Below are 18,003 nucleotides of genomic sequence, written 5' to 3'. Positions count from 1 at the left end.
CCCTTATTTCGTCACTGAAGCTATCCCTTTGACACAGTTTGATAATTTCTATCTCTCCGATTGCAATATCTTCCCACTGATGGTAGTTTTGAACCTTTGCATCTGATTTGCAACCATCTCAGTTTTCCTTTCCTGGCTCCATCTCTCACTTGCTTGTGATGTGAGTAACTTTCGGTGAGTACTCAATTTGTGGAGCAATCCTTTCAGTTTCATCATCCACGAAACTGCTCTTGTTAATTTGTGCCACTCTGAATAATGACAAATGAACTTGTTCATTGCATTCTCACATGCATTTGTGGCATTCACACTCACTGCTTCCTTCACTTCAACATCATTTTTCTGTATCTCTTTGATACAAGGTGAAACTGGCCAGTGCTTCTCGTCTCTTTTCAAAAAGTCTGGCCCACCAATCCAGTTTTCACATTCTGTGAACTTGTCAACAGTGATGCCTCTAGACGCATGATCGGCAGGATTCAGCTCAGAGTTCACATACTTCCACTGACTGGGCTTAGTGTTATCTCGAATAAGTGACACTCATTTAGCTACAAAAGTTTTAAATCTAACATTTTCACTGGCTATGTATCTTAACACAGTGGTGCTGTCCGACCAAAACATGGACTCTTCCAATGCCATTTGCAACTCCTTTCTCATGAGTCTGTCCATTTTTACAGCAACTGCAGCCGCAGTCAACTCCAGTCTTGCAATCGTTGTCTGTTTTAATGGCGACACTCTGGACTTCCCGATCAAGAAAGAACAGTGCACAGACTGTTTTTCATTTTTTATACGTAGATAGGTAACGACCCTGTATCTTTTTTCACTCGCATCAGCAAAGTGGTGTGTTTGTGCAGATGTGATTTTTCCAAACCCAACTGGTTTGAGGCATCTAGCCACTGAAAAGCCATGCAGCTTTGTTAGATCAGACATCCATTTGTGTGTCCTTTGCAGCAGCTCAGAAGGAATATCTTCATCCCATGACACTTTCCTGCCACACACCTCCTGCAAAATAATTTTCGATGGGAGGATGACAGGTGACAAAAACCCTAACGGATCATAGACTGCACTTACAAATGACAGAATACCACGTCTCGTCTGTGGCGTATGCTTTCCATTTATCCTGACCTTGAAAACATCTGACTCTGAACACCAGTTCACTCCAAGAACTCTCAATAGGTAGTGCATCATGACTGAGGTCCAAATCTTTAACCTCCTTTGCTCTTTCTGACTCTGGAATTGAGGCAAGAACAGTCCTGCTGTTACTCATCCATTTTGTTTGATGGAATCCTCCACTCTCACAAAGTGCTGTCAAGTCTCTGACCATGTCAACTGCCAGAGTTTCCTCTGAAACTGACAAAAGGCAATCGTCCACATAAAAATTAAGCATGACTGCCTCAACTGCAGCAGGTGCCATTCTGTCCTTAGCATCCTCAGCTGACTTCCTTAATGCAAAGTTGGCACAACTGGGGGAAGACGTCCCCCCAAACAAGTGCACAGTCATCTTGTACTCTTTCAACGGTTGATTCAAGTTTCCATCTGGCCACCAAAGGAATCTCAGAAGAACTTGATCCTCTGGCGGGACTTTCACTTGATAATACATTGCCTCTATGTCTGACATTAAAGCAATGTGGTCATGTCTAAATCTCGTTAGGACTCCTATCAGTGTATTCGTTAAGTCTGGTCCCTGCAGTAGCTCTCCATTCAAAGACTTGCCCTGAAATGATGCTGCACAGTCAAAGACCACTCTGAGTTTTCCCTTTTGGGGGTGATACACCCCATGGTGAGGTATGTACCACACTCTCTCTTTTTCACACACAATCTTTTCTTTCGTTACTTCCACTGCATACTTTTTACTGATCAGGTCAGACATGAACCTTTGATATTCTTCATAAAAGTCTTGGTTCTTAGCAAGTTTCTTTTTCAGATTGGCTGCTCTTTGAGCTACTACACTGTAGTTGTTAGGCATTTTGACAGCTTTGTTTCCCAAGGGAAGACATATACTGTAGTGTCCATCAACCTTTTTCACTGTCTCATTAATGTTGTCCATAAACTGCTTGTCTTCTCGTGACATCTCACGTTTCTCCTCACTGGCCTTCTCAGGAAAGTCATGGTTAAACTGTTCTACAAGCAGGTTCTCTACACTGGCAATAGAGATACGATTAACTGAAACACTTTGACCACTTTCCTATGGGGTACTGTGTTTGTGTTTTCTTGCCTTCAATGCCAAGTTGCCTCGTTAACTTTTCGGTACAGAAAGTAGCTTGACTTCCATTGTCCATGAATGCATACGTCTCTATTACTCTCGTGCTTTTCTTTAGCTTGACACAGACGGGCACAATTGCCAAGACACGACTGTCCTTACCGGCCCCGGTGGCACCACAAGTACCACCTGAGATTTGCGTTGCTTCACTAGCTGCACTGATGTTTTCTGAAGTGTTCTTCAGACTGCTCTCAACAGCTTCACTACCCTCTTCCCTTGTGGCATGGAGCAGGCTTGGGTGTCTCCTAGAACAGTATTCACATGAAGCTCTCTTTTTACAGGCTTTGCTTAAAGGACCTTGAGTCAAACATGAAAAACAAAGACCTTTTTCTTTCAGAAACTGTAATCCTTCTTTATACGGCTGGTCTCTGATTTTGAAACACTCTGCCAGTGAATGTTGTCTTTCACAGTATGTACATGGCTTGTGAAAGGCATCGATGACTTGATGAGAGGACTGTTTACAGTTTTCAGATGAACTCTCATTTGCAGCCGATCTTACACTTGTGACAAATGTACTCCCCTTTGGCCTACATGCTCTTGTTGTTTTCATGTTTGCAATTTGTTTCCCTCTATCTTCAGTATCCTTTATGTTACCAAAAAGAGGATCTGCAACTATTTTGGCATGTCTGTTTATGAATCTGACCAAATCTGCAAATCTTGGTCTCTTTCCACTAACTTCTTGAATATCAAATGCAGAAACTCTCCACATTTCTCTCATTCTATATGGTAGCTTGGAGACAATAATCCTGAGATTAGTGGGGTTTTCCATTTCTTGCAACTGATCCAGATCTTGCATTGCATTGTTACAACCAACTAAAAACAATGAGTAACTGTGGAGAGACTTTGCATCATCTGGTTTAATCTGCAGCCAATTGAGAGCCTTATTTATGTAGGCAGACAAGATCTTCAATTCGTTACCATAATGATAGGTAAGCAACTTCCTTGCCTCACTATAGCCTTGACATGGACTCATGTGCTGGCAACTCCTAACTAGGTCTCTGGACTCACCTCTGGTAAATTGCGCAAGGTAATACAATCTGTCACTGTCATTATCAGTTTTATCATGAATGATATGATCAAAAGCCCTCAAAAAAGATTTAAACTCAAGAGGGTCTCCACTGAAAATAGGTGCATCTCTTTGGGGCAAATGACCAAGTTTCTGTTGTTTGACTAACTAATGTCACTTTGTTTCAACATCACTTCACACAAGTTTATTGGAGAATTACTGAAATCAGCGTGCTGTTTGTCATCTTCTTTGTTTACCTGTAAACTTTCAGTGTGTTCCTGTTTAGCCAGAGGCTCTTGTCTTCTTTTGGGTGGCAGCTGATTAACAACTGGGATTGTCTCAGAATAGCCAGTTGCATATTGTTGGCTTTCATACTCACATTTTTCCAGCACCTTTATTTTGGCTGATGAAGCAGCAATTGCTGTCTCAATCTCAAGCTGATTTTTCTTTGCCTTTAACTTGCATTCTTCAAGTTCTATTTCATCCTTACTGACCGCCAGAGGCGGTGCTTTAGCACTGAATGTCTCCATCTTGCGCATGCGCAGGTCGAGTGTTTATATCAACAAAGTCACCCATGACCCCTGATGACGCCGGCTAGCCTATATCTTCCGGTGACATCAGAGGATCTGTTCCTTTTCATCTTCTCGTTTTCGCAGGTAGACGCATGTCAGCGAAAAGCTAGCTGAACTAAAAGCGTCCATTGCCGCTCCGTCGCTGGTAGCCTTGTGACAATCTGTCGGAGCTGCGAGCTGCTCGCCCTCCAAGGGCTGCGACGAGCGGAGACGGGAGGTTCGTCGCGGTTCGCCGTGAACACCCCGAAATAGAAGTGAGAAATAGAAGTTGGATCCGCCAACGCTACAACTGGCTGAGTATACCAGGCGTTTTTCGCCTCCTTTGAGAATATGTCTTCTCTGTAAAATTAAGTCGGTGAAGGCGTTGTGCTCGCTCTCTCCCGACATTTCTGTGTGTTAGTTACGGGCGCTAGCGGTTAGCATTGCCTGCTCGACCTAGCGTCTGTATAATCGGTACACAGCTGGTCGTACCCGCTTTGTTGCGGTCATATGTTGGTGAAGAAAGTGTACTCGCTCCCTCTCCCCACATCTGTATTTCTCCTATATCTGTGAGTAATTGTACAACTTGTACCGTTTTTTATCTGTACTTATCCATGTTATGAAGACAGCATTGCTTTAATCGCTACACCGACGGTTGTACCCACCTTCGGTTGTACTTTATATGTCGGTGAAGCCAGCGTACTCGCTCCCTCTCCCGACATCTGTACTTCTGCTATACCTGCAGAGGCTGACACAGAGTCTGTGTAATTGCTACACAATTGGTTGTACCCGCCTTTCGTTGTAGTTGTATGTCGGTGAAGCCAGTGTTCTCGCTCCCTCTCCCGACATCCGCACTTATGCTGTATCTATGAGTAACAGTACAACGTGTACTGCCTCTCTCCTTTTTACTGTCATGTGTCGGTGCAGACAGCGTGTGCGCTCTCTCTTCGACATTTGTGTTTTAATTACAGGCACTAGTATCAGCACTGCTGCTTAATCTAGCGTCTGCGTAATCTGTACATTATACATGTCAGTGAAGCCAGTGTACTAGCTCCCTCTCCTGACATCTGTACTACTGTTATCCGTGAGTAACTGTACAGTGAGTACCATTTCTCGCTTTGTTTTTTCTTTTCATGTGTTGGTGAAGACATCGTGTGCGCTCTCTCTCCCGACATTGGGTTGTTGTGCTGGCGGTCAACATTGCTTGCTTGACCTAGCGTCTGCGTAATCGCTACACCGCTGTTTGTACCCACGTCCAGTTGTAGCTTCATATGTCGGTGAAGCCAGCGTACTCGCTCCCTCTCCTGACATCTGTATTTCTGCTATATCCGTAGAGGCTTGACCTAGAGTCTGTGTAATCGGTACACAGCTGGTTGTACCAGGCCCGCCTTTTGTGGTGGTTGTATGTTTGTGAAGCCAGCGTACTCGCTCCCTCTTCCAACTTTGTACTTCAGCTGTATCAATGAGTAACTGTACGATGTGTACTGTCTCTCTTTTTTACTCTCCTGTGTTGGTGAAGACAGCGTGTGCGCTCTCTCTCCCGACATTTGTGTTTTTAGTTACAGGCGCTAGTGTCAGCACTGCTTGCTTGACCTTGCGTATGTGTAATCGGTACATTATACATGAAGACAGTGTATTCGCTCCCTCTCCTGACATCTGTACTACAGTTATCTGGGAGTAACGGTACAGTGAGTACTGCTTTTGCTTTGGGTTTTTACTGTGTTGATGATGATGATACACCGTTGGCTGTACTCTTCATTCTAGTCCCCTGTAGTAAGCAGAAGTGTTCCACTAAGGCTAACTGCATTAGATACTGGTTTGTGAAGGCAGTGTGTTCGCTCCCTTTCCCATCGCAGGTGTATACTACTACCTCTAGTAACAGCCACATCTTGAGCTGTGTTGCTAGGCAGGATGGTTGTATTCGGCGCAGCAAGCCGACCTTTTGCTGGTGAAGGCAGTGCTCTCGCTCCCACTCCCAGCATAGGCGGGTGCTGTTGCCCTCCAGTTAGCAGAAGTGTGAAGAGCCCACTAAGGCTAACTGTATTTGTCTGTGCGACACCTGTTGGTGAAGGCAGTGCGCTCGCTCCCTCTCCCATCACAGGTGTATGCTACTTACCGTCAGTAACAGCCACATCTCGAACTGCGTCTGCTCGGTGGCGACAGTCTGTATTGGTGCAGCAAGCTGACCTTTGCCGGTGAAGGCAGTGCTCTCGCTCCCGCTCCCAGCATAGGCGGATGCTGTTGCCCTCATAGTTAGTGTGAAGAACCACTAACCCTAACTGCATTCGGCCGTGCGACACCTGTTGGTGAAGGCAGTGCTCTCGCTCCCTCTCCCAGCATCTGTTGCTTCTCCCACTCTACAGCCGCCGACTGTCACCATGCTTGGTGACCACTCCTGTGCGACCTGTATGGCCTCCCTGCAGCCGGAGGACGGTCATGATAGGTGCCCTCCGTGCCTTGGCCTCGAACACCTGAGGGAGGGGCTGTCGGAGGATCCGTGCATGACCTGCAGCTTCATGCCCAGGGCAGTGCGGGTTTCCAGACTGGCTGAGGTTGAACACCTGCTGGGTCATGTTCCCGAACCGGACCAGCCGACCCCAGCCCAGCGACTGCCACCAGCACAGCCTAACCGACCTAAGCGTCGGGCTGCAGAGGCTGTGGGCGCCCCCGCTGGTCCACCCTGGCCTCCAGGTGACTGAGGAGTTAAACTAGATGAAGACCCTCTTCATAGCCGTCTAGTTCTGGGACCGGTGCAGTGGATGCAGGTTTTTCCGCTTCCCCGCTGCCACGGTCGAACCGGAGGAAGATGTGCTCTTCGTGGCGGCTTCAGCCACCGAGTTCACCAACTATAGGCCAATGTGGTTCCCCAAGATGCTGCCTCGCACACCTCTGGGGTGAGCTCCCGCTCTCCAGCCAGCAGTGGCGGTTATAACCAGTCCAGCTCCCCCACTGTTTAGACTAGCCGCCAGTGGCTAGCTCAGGGGAGAGTCCGGGGCTGATTATCGGCTTCTTTTTTCCAGCAGCAGCTCAGCTACTGGACTGCTTTCTCCACAGGCCCTTAGGTGATTCCACCTTAACCCCACGGGTACAAATTTCAGTTCCGACACCCCCAACCTACAGCCTGGTCAAAATGACCATTATGCGTGACCCGGCAGGAAAAACCCCTGTCACCAGGGGGTTCTACTCAACTTACTTTCTCATGGAAAAGAAAGACGATGGACTCCCTATCACTCAACTTGAGGGGACAACAGGTTCCTGAAGGTCACGAAGTTCCACATGCTCAGTAATGCAGTGGTTCTGCGTACTGGCTTTTACAGGGGAATGGTTTACCTCAATGGACCTGAAGGACGCGTACTTTCACGTCCCCATAGCACCAGGCATTTTCTGCAGCCTGCTCTCAGGGCCGCCATTATCAGTCCGGGGTGCTCACTGCTCCCGTTCGGCCTCTCCCTTCACCACTGGTGCTTGCCAGGTGTGTGGCAGCAGCCCTCTCACCCCAGCAGTCGCGGGGCATGAAGATCCTCAGAGTGATTTTCACAATGAGCTGCCTGGTTCCCTCTCAGAGTACACTTTTCTAGGGGGGTGACTCTGGATGCCGTTGCCATGAGGGCCTGTCCATCACCTCGGCGTGTGGACGACCTCCTCATCCTCCTTCTCCTCTTCAGAAGGGCCACTGCTTGCGCTACGCCCAGTATATGCACCTCTTAGGCAAGCTAACAGCTGCTGCCACTGTAGCTCCCTTAGGCCTGCTGCCACTACGCCCCCTTCAGAGGTGGCCGAACAGTTTTCCACTTGTATGCCAAGTGGCACCAGCACAGGAAGCTTAAGGCATCACAACGCTGCCTCCTTGGCCTCCTGCCTCCTCGGCCTACTCTGGCCCCACAGAGGGTGAGATGGTTTCTTCTTCAGGGCACGCCCATGGGCTCCATTACATCCCTTCGGGAGACTGTCACACAGATGTATCCCTCACAGCTACGGGCAGTGCACATGGCACTGCAGCTTTTTCTTTAGTTCCTTCAGTAGAGGCATGTGCTAGTACGGTCAGACAATGTCTCAACCGTCTCTCTGACATAATTGCACACACTCTGATGTAGAGGTGGTATTTAATATCTGGGATGTTTTTTCGGCAGGGCAGAGGTGGATCTTTTTGCCACAGAGGAGTCGACCCATTGCCCCCCTCTGGTTCTCCTTGACAGAGAAGGCCAGCCCTTCTCAGCCGCGAGGATGCTCTCGCCCACGATCGCCCAGAAGCTCTTATCTATGCCTTCCCACAGAGCCGCTGATTCCTCAAACACTGCAGAGGGTCCTCCAGCAGTGCCACAACCTGCTACTGGTGGCCCCCTTTTCCGGCCAGGGATGACATGTTTTCCTCTGCTGCACAGGCTCTGCTGCAGCTCATCGCGGCGTCTCCCCGACAGGTTGGATCTCCTGTCTCAGTTAGGGGGCCAGGTCTGGCATCCTGGCCCTCATTGCCTCCAGCTCTGGGTTGGCCACTGCAGGGCACGACCTCCGGGCAGAGTGTTTAGACACAGCCCAATGTACCACACTGAAAACTATGGAGCTTTCTACCCAAATGCAGTATGTGAACAGGTGTAAACTATCTGCCTGGTGTTCCGACAGGGGCGAGGACCCTGTCTACTATACAACTACAACAATTCTGTACATTCTGTACATTCTGTTCCTACAGCCACTCCCGAATGGCGGACGGGAGGGCTTATGTGGCGGGCTTTTCCTCTCGACACACTCAAGTTGATGACAACACCGTGGAGTGCCACAGACTCGTGTCTTTTTCCTCAAAGGGAAGCCTCAAGGCTACAACTACCAAGGGTGCTGCCCCCCGGTTTACTCTCACTGAGGTACGTACTGGCATTCCTCGTGACTTTGTTGTTAAGGGTCATCCATGGAGACATTCAGTGCTAAAGCACCGCCTCTGGTGGTCATCCAGGATTCATAGAACCGTAGTTACATACGTAACTTTCGTTCCAGTGCCTCCTTCTGTTTCATGGATGCTGCTCGTGCTAATAAAGCGGCATGTTCTGCTTGTTCCCTCTGACATATGGATGAGATGGAAGATCTTGAAGATCGAGATGATCTGGATGATCTAGATGACTTCGATGAACAGCGAGTAGCTGTGCTTTGTTCCACACAGAGTGTAGATTTCTTTTTTGCTGATGTAGTGACCATGGACACACTATCATCTGGACTTACGTCTTCACACTGTCGCTCTTTTGATGCAAATAACCAAAGCTCAGTTTCATTAACAAATTTGTTGAATAGTTCCTTTTTTGGTTTGAACCAAAACGTTTGGTCTGCATCCTTCTCATCATCTGGCAACAGCTTGACAACACCGTCATTGGCAAGGCTAAATTCTCTCATAAGTTTAAAACCTTGGTCTAAATAATCTTCAACAATGTCTGGACTCGCATTGTCTTTCTTTAGACTCCGCCATCTTTGTTTACCGCTCCGCCGTGCCGGCGCGAAAACAAGTACCTTTATTTCATTTTTTATGTACTTTTTGAATTAATAACAGTGCTTTACGGAGAACGGAGTCGCCGCGTTTGCATTTCCTCTCGGTTTTTTTCACTTTCTGTGTCCGCAGAGGGGGGTGTGGGTGTGTGTGTGTGTGTGTGTATGTGTGTGAGAGAGAGAACTGTTGCAGCTGAAGTGTATTAGACACTTTAACACAGCAAAAATGTTACTATAATTCTGTAGTTTCACATACTGTGTGAACTGGGGTTTACAATGCCCTACAATTAAGTTTTACGACAGATGTCTGTAGATTTTGTCTGGACAGGTACGGCTCAGATGGATCATCGGTTGACCATAAAGTGGAGGTGTAGGTTAGGCATTGGTCCTGGCATTTGTCCTTTGATGTGCTCCCTAAAGGAGACTGGAGGTCGAATGGCTAACCAAGGGCATAGGAAGATGTAGGAGGAGCAGGTAACCTTTATTAAGTGTGGTTTTGCTCAGGAGAAATAAGTGCTTCTTAGGATTTTGGCTGAGGCACTCCCAAGCAACTGCAGCGCTTGGAATTGACACTTGACTTGTTACAGAATAAAGATCTCTTTGTTTGGTAAAATGTCTTGTGTCACGGAGTCTCATTCTACATCATCATCTCATCACCTGGTGTTCTGAACAAGAAGGAAGCCTGACAAAAATGACATAGCAGTGTAGTAACTTTCTGTGCAGAATCAAGAGTTTCAGAGCTTTTGTGTGACTTCATTCGTCAAAATATCCACTGATGTCCAACTGTGTTTGATTCAGATACCAGTGTTTCACATATCTACCCATGAAATAGGTAACAACTCCTTAGTGACGTAATCAGCAATAGTTTAGTTTATTGTTGATTTTGTAGAAAGCTTTGTTGCGTGATTTCTTGTTGTACCTCATGGGAGTGTAAAAACAGAACAAGTAGACTTCTATAGTTCTAATACTTTTTCTGTCAAACAGACTAATAAGACATTCAAAAAGTGTAGGCCTATTAAACACAAGCTTTTTTTAACCTACAGTTTGCTGTGATCATGGAAGTTTGCAAATAATAATAATAATAAATTAAATTACTCACAAACGTTACATTTTACAGTATCACACGTTATAATGTGATACTGTAATATATAAACGTGATCATTATATTTTATAAACGTTATAATTATATTTCATGAACGTAATACTTTATTTTGTGAACGTGATCATTATATCATAAACGTGATAATTATATGTGTATGTGTATAATCTGCATTTATATATTTTAGCAGTTTGGCTATATTATTTAATAGTTTACAAAGTGGCTTTAATTATTCATAAATTGCATACAAAGTACACTTCTGTGTTCATAAATGTCAACGAGTATTTTATTCGTCTCTATTATTGTCGCACAACGTGGGAGAAAGTCTTTGTCAATGAGTTTGTATGAGATACGCGTGTATAAATAAAGTTTCAAAAAAAGTAAACGTCATCACGTCAGACGTGATCTCTCACCCAATCAGTGTTTGAGGAGGCGTGTCTGTAAGGAGAGTGTCTGTAATGGTCTGCCATGGGGTCTGCGGCCTGCATTTTTTTTTTTTTTTTTTTTAATTTATCATATAAAATACAAACTCTCAATGAGGACAACAATTACAACAATACACATGAAAAAAAAAACAGGCACAGTGTAGAGTGCAAACCTAACAGTCGGGGAATCATGAAACAAAAAGGTAAATGGTAAATAAATCAAGACAAATAAATAATATACAATTTCTCAGGCAATACACATTCGACATTAAAAAAGAGCAGCAAAAGATAAATTAAATTCAAATATAGTTTAGAAGAGAAGGAGACGAGAAATACTTATACTTAATTTTCAGCATACTTGTTGTTTGTCTTTTTAAGGGATGAAAATAATAACTTAAACTCATTTATGAAACATGAAAAGGAAGGTTTAGATTTCCTCCATTTTGCACAATGGATATGATATTTACCCAAGAATATAATAACGTTAATCATGTCAGAAACAGCCACAGTAAGATGATCTAAATAAAAGAGAATATCATATAATTTAAGAGGCAGTACATCATTATTTTTTAAAGCAATCCAATTATATATGTCACACCAAAAAAGATGTGAAGTGGGACAGAAAAAACATATGCTCTAGTGTTTCATCTTCTTCATTACAAAAAGCACATTTTTCCACCTCATAACCAAATCTTTTCTTGAGAAATTCTGCCACAGGATAAATTTTGTTTATAACTTTAAAGTGTGTTTCTTTAAAGGTACAATATGTAGTATTTATGAGTTTATATAACCCAAAATCCACTTTTTTATACATATTATGTGCTCCTGCATTGTCTAGTCGCTGTATAATAGTTTTTGTTTCATTTTCGTAGTGTTTCAAAAAGTCATGTAAAATAACATGACTGCGGACCGCGGTTGCATAGCCACTGTTAGCAGCGAGACGCCATGTTTCTACCGGAGCCTGTAAGGACAAACGCGAGAGAACAAATCAAGCGTCTCTTTACTTGTAGCAGAAGTCCCGCCTCCTCTCTCTCCGCTTCGTCTGCTACGGCCGCGGTAGCTCGCCCTCTCCCTCACCTCACGAACCTCATCTGCTGACACGGAGAAAGACGACGAGGACAACATTTGACCAGCTGCGGATACCGTAGCGCTCAGGGAAGGGAGGGGGTGAGCAGAGCAGCAGGTCTTTGTTGTAAATCTCAGCCTCTCCTCTAGATGGCACTATAAACTACTTATTTCCCCTTTAACTTTAGGTGAAATAGGCCATTTGATAAATTTGGAGTGTGCTTTGTCTAATGTGTTTGAATGAACAGAATCAGATCCGTGCAAAATGAACCTTCTGTCATAACCGTGAAACATTTTAGCTTTCAATAAACTTGTAACATTTTTTTCAGTCAGATTACAAGGTCCCAAAAATAACTTTGGTAGAACTGATGGAGCATTATTGTACAGCATAAAATGTTTTATCAAATCAATCAGAGGCAGTGGAATACTATTACATAACTTTCTCTTTGAGAACAGTTTAAATTGTATTTTTCTGTAAATTCGGTGTAGCTTAAAATGACACCATCATCGTCCATTAGATCAGTTATATACACAATGTCTTTCTTAAACCAATCACTTTTAAAGATTGATTTTCGATTCTGTGTTATTACTCTGTTGTTCCATAAAGTTGAGTTATGGGGGGAGAAATTGTGGGTAAATATGAATGGAACCTAGGAATGTGAAACCACATGGAGTTCGGCTGAGACAGGCAAGATTTTATCCATCCATCCATCCATCCATTATCTACCGCTTTATCCTCCACCAGAGGGTCACGGGGGGTGCTGTGCCTATCTCAGCAGACATCGGGCGATAGGCGGGGTACACCCTGGACAGTTCGCCAGTCCATCACAGGGCCACATATAGAGACAAACAACCATTCACTCACACTCACACCTACGGTCAATTTAGAGTGACCAATTCACCTAATCCCCATATCACATGTTTTTGGACTGTGGGAGGAAGCTGGAGAACCCGGAGGAAACCCACGCACACACGGGGAGAACATGCAAACTCCTTGCAGAAAGGCCCTTGTTCCGAAGATGTTCCAAACGGGGCTCGAACCCAGGAACCCGGGTCTTCTTGCTGCAAAGGCAAGAGTGCTAACCACTACACCAGAGATTTTATCCAATTAATTCTAAAAGTACCAACCATTGATTGAAAATCTGGAGCTTTGATGCCACCTTTGTCATACTCCTTTACAAGCTGGGACCTTTTAATGTAGTGGGTTTTATTTCTCCATAAAAATTGGAAAATAACTGTGTTTGCTTTATTATTTATTTATAGTTTTTGGAGGAAATGTAGAGGGAGTAGCAGGGATAGATCAGTTTGGAGATACCTTCAGCTTTAGATAGAATGGTTCTACCAAAAATAGTTAGGTCTCTGGTTAACCAGTGGCTGAGTGATTTCTTCATGTCCATAATACGGTTAGAAATATTGGTGTCTTCTCTTCTGATTAAGTTTTTTGATATCGTAATGCCTAGATATTTAATTTCTGATTCAACCCTAATTGAGGCAATAGAGGAGTCAGAGCTTGTGTGAATAGGGAATAGTTCACATTTTTTTATATTAAGGGCTAATCCTGATGCTTTAGAAAAGGATGAGATGATGCTAAGTGTTTTGTCTACCATCGATTTATCTTTTAGAAAGATGGATGTATCATCCACAAATTGACTTATTTTAAACTCTTTGTTAAAAATGGATATTCCTTTTATGTCATTTGAATTATTGATTAATAATGTTAACAGTTGTGTTGCCAAAATAAAAAGTTTTTGGGGAAATAGGGCAACCCTGCCGAATTCCACGTAGCACTTTAAAACTCGGAGTCATTCCTGGGTTCAAGGAGACCATACTACTGATGTCAGTGTATAGCATTTTAACAATGTCAAAGAATTTACTCCCAAATCCTAAGAACTGTAATGTTTTCAACAAAAAAGAATGTTCAATGGAATCAAAAGCCTTAAAGAAGTCTAAAAACAAAACATAACTTTCAGTTGTAATATACTCTCTATAATCCACCAAATCAAGAATCAGTCTAATATGATTGTGTATGCTTCTACCTTTCATAAAGGCTGACTGACACTCATCCACTAGTATTGATAATCCCATATCCAATCTGTTTGAGTATACATGAGCAAGCAACTTGTAATCATTACATAATAAGGTAATGGGTCTCCAATTATCCAACAATAATTTATCCTTCTTAGGTTTTGGAATTAAAGTGATAACACCCCTTTTCATGGTAGGAGACAAATGACCAGATGAAATGCATTCCAAGAGTGCATTATAAAGCAGTATTCTAATGTCACTCCACTGCGGCCTGCAGTTAGACCCATAGACATATAACGCCGCATTGGCTGCTGGGGCGCGAGAAATTCGGCCGCCATCTTGGACCGGTCGTTCTACTATTAGTTGAGCAGCAGAAGCAATACGATGCCAGAACATTGTGCAGCATATTCCTGCCTTAATAGACGGACATTTGAAAACAGGGCTCGAGGGATTACTTTTTACAAGTAGGATTGCACATTACCCAGAACAGGTGATTAATTGAACCTAAAACTGATTTTGTCAGTTGTTTATTACTGTTCCATCCAGTGTCTCTGGTGTGGGCTGCAGTTAACGATTCAGCCTCCAGAGGCATCTGTTCTGTTAAGTAATATTGAGATTCCATAAAATTTAAAAGGAAAAGGGAAAGATATCATTTGTAAAATCAAGATAATAGTGGAAAAACAATAAACACTGTGTTGTGATCTCCCCAAGTAAATATGAGAGTTTCTTTGTGTCTGTAGTGTGTTCAAATTCAGAGTGTATTTGTATTATTTTGGGAAAGTGTTCATTTCTCAGAGCCTGGTATTTGGTATCTCTCTCTGTATATGAATTATATTTATTTACATTTTCTCTGTGTATGTGTGTATGTGTATATATGTATGTATGTATATATATATGTGTGTGTGTGTTAGTGTGTGTGTGTGTGTATATATACATATATGTGTGTGTATATATACACACACATATATGTATGTGTGTGTATAGATACAACGAATCCATCGATCCCTCGATCGCTGAGTAGTAATGACTTTATAACATTTTTTAACGATAAGATAGAAACGATCAGAGATAGAATTACCAACCAGTTTAGTACAGCGAGCCTAGACTTAACTGCGGCTCCAGCTTTACATGTATTGAATCATTTTATTCCTATAAGCCTCCGGGAGCTGACCTCACTGGTCTCCTCCTCTAAACTAACTACATGTCAGTTGGACCCTATACCAGCTAGACTCCTTAGAGAGGCTCTACCACAAGTTGGAAATATTTTACTAGATCAAATAAATATGTCTTTACTGAGCGGCTGTGTCCCAAAGGCCTTTAAGATGGCAGTAATTAAGCCATTACTTAAAAAGCCTTCTCTCGACAGTAGCATTCTGAGTAACTATAGACCGATCTCAAACCTTCCTTTTATTTCAAAGATTTTAGAAAAAGCTGCAGCCACACAGTTGTGTAATCACCTGTGTAGCAATAATGTATTTGAAAAGTTCCAGTCTGGGTTTAGAACCCACCACAGTACAGAGACTGCACTACTTAGAGTAAAAGATGATATTCTTATGGCCTCTGAAAAAGGACTGGCTTCTATACTGGTTCTGTTGGATCTCAGTGCAGCATTTGATACTATAGATCATGAGATCCTGTTACATAGACTAGAACAAGACGTTGGGATTAGAGGATCGGCACTTGTCTGGTTCAAGTCCTATTTATCGGACAGATTTCAGTTTGTTAGTGTAAACGAGGAATCCTCCATACTCACTAAGGTTAACTACGGAGTCCCTCAGGGTTCTGTGCTTGGACCTATTCTTTTTACCCTGTACATGCTGCCATTAGGCAACATTATCAGGAAACACAACATAGATTTTCATTGTTATGCAGATGACACTCAGCTATATGTATCTGCACGACCGGACGACCCAAACCCATCTATTAAACTCCAGGATTGTCTCATAGACATACAGACGTGGATGACTCGTAATTTTCTGATGCTTAACACAGAAAAAACTGAGGTCATGGTCCTTGGGCCAAAAGATATAAGAGCAGCACTTGGAGCTCTAAACCTAGGCAGTAACACTCCAGTCCCTTGCACTACAGTAAGGAACCTAGGAGTCCTGTTTGACCAGGATTTATCGCTGGATGAACATATTAAGCATATATGTAGAACAGCCTTCTTCCACCTTCGCAACATCAAGACAATTAGAAATATTATATCAAGACAAGACTCTGAGAAACTTATCCACGCCTTTATAACCTCTAGGCTGGATTACTGTAACTCCTTACTGTCTGGATGTCCTAGTAAGTCCCTGAGAAGCCTTCAACTGGTCCAGAACGCAGCAGCACGGATACTGACTCGAACCAGACGACGTGACCATATAACTCCTGTCCTGGCTTCTCTTCACTGGCTCCCAGTGAAAAGTAGAATCGATTTTAAAATACTTTTACTTACATACAAGGCCCTGAACAATCAGGCACCTTCTTACATTTGTGACTTAATCACTTTATATCAGCCGAATAGACCGCTGCGCTCCTTGAACTCAGGTCTACTGGTTATTCCGAAAATAACTAGAAGTAGAATCGGTGGTAGAACATTTAGCTACCAGGCTCCTCTCCTGTGGAACCAACTTCCGCTTTCAGTCAGACAGTCTGACTCGGTCTCTGCCTTTAAGGTGAGACTGAAAACCTACCTTTTTAACATAGCCTATAGTCGAAGCTAGATCAGGTAGCCCTGATTAGAATAGTCTATCTTATGCTGCCATAGGCTTAGACTGCTGGGGGAATTTCCCATCATGCACTTAGAATGAGCACACAGACTTTGCACGAGCCGCACTTTCTCTACCCCGTCCTCGATTTTTCATCCCTCACCACTTACCTGATGTACCCCCATGAGATGTAGCACATAAATCTACATATAGCACATCTCTAACTGATTTTAATCTCTTACAGTTCTGCTGACACCAGTGAACGACATGAGGTCAGGACAGGAAAGAAGACTCCGTCATCCTCAAGTCTCTGACCACAACAGTCTTCACTACAGGCTGTGATAAACCCAGTGATCCAGATGATCCTGGCATTTAAAGACTTTTTTTTTTTCTTTTTTTTTCACTTTTTATTCTTGTCATTGTGTATTGTATGTTTTGGGTAACATCTACTGCACGTCTGTCCGTCCAGGGAGTGGATCCCTCACCTGTGGTTCTCCCTAAGGTTTCTACCCTTTTTCCCTTTTACAAGGGTTTTTTTTTTTCCCTGGTAGTTTTTCCTTACCCTGGTCGAAGGTCTAAGGACAGAGGATGTTACCAACCCTGTGAAGTCCCGTGAGACAAACTATGTTTTGTAAACTGTGGGCTATATAAATAAAGATTGATTGATTGATTGATATACTGTATATACATACACACACACACACACACACATACATATATATATATACACATTTATATATGATTACTCTATGATTTCTATTGCTGTGTTTATATTTATAGTGTATATAGTGTTTGCAAAATACCTACATATCACATATATCATATATCTGAATATTCTATTACTGTTAATCCCACTATGACTATTAAAATACGCCGAACCATGTGTTCTGTATCACAGCTACATGCATGACGTTTGCAGCAAAAAAAAACCCGCGTGAAAATAAGTTTTGAATTCAGAGTTACGATTGATAAAGTGCGCATTGAGCCAAGTAGGTCTAACTCCGGGCCGGAGTAACCACGCCATCCCTCCCCTTACCATTACGGGCACTCCCCTTACACGCGGGCACGCCTCCTCAACACTCCCCTTACACGCAGGCACCTCTCCTCTGACGTGATGACGTTTGCTTTTGTCGAAACTTTATTTATACACGCGTATCCCATGCAAACTCAGTGAGAGAGACTTTTTACCACGGTGTGCGACAATAATAGAGACGAATAAAATACTCGCTGACATTTATGAACACATAAGTGTACTTTGTAATTTATGAATAATTAAAGCCACTTTGTAAACTATTAAATAATATAGCCAAACTGCTAAAATATATAAATGCAGATTATACACATACACATAATTATCACGTTTATGATATAATAATCACGTTTACAAAATAAAGTATCACGTTCATAAAATATAATTAT

Source organism: Microchirus variegatus (genome assembly GCF_963457635.1).
Source record: "Microchirus variegatus genome assembly, chromosome: 2".
In the NCBI taxonomy this organism is placed as follows: Eukaryota; Metazoa; Chordata; class Actinopteri; order Pleuronectiformes; family Soleidae; genus Microchirus; species Microchirus variegatus.
Note: the sequence above shows the minus strand (reverse complement) of the source record.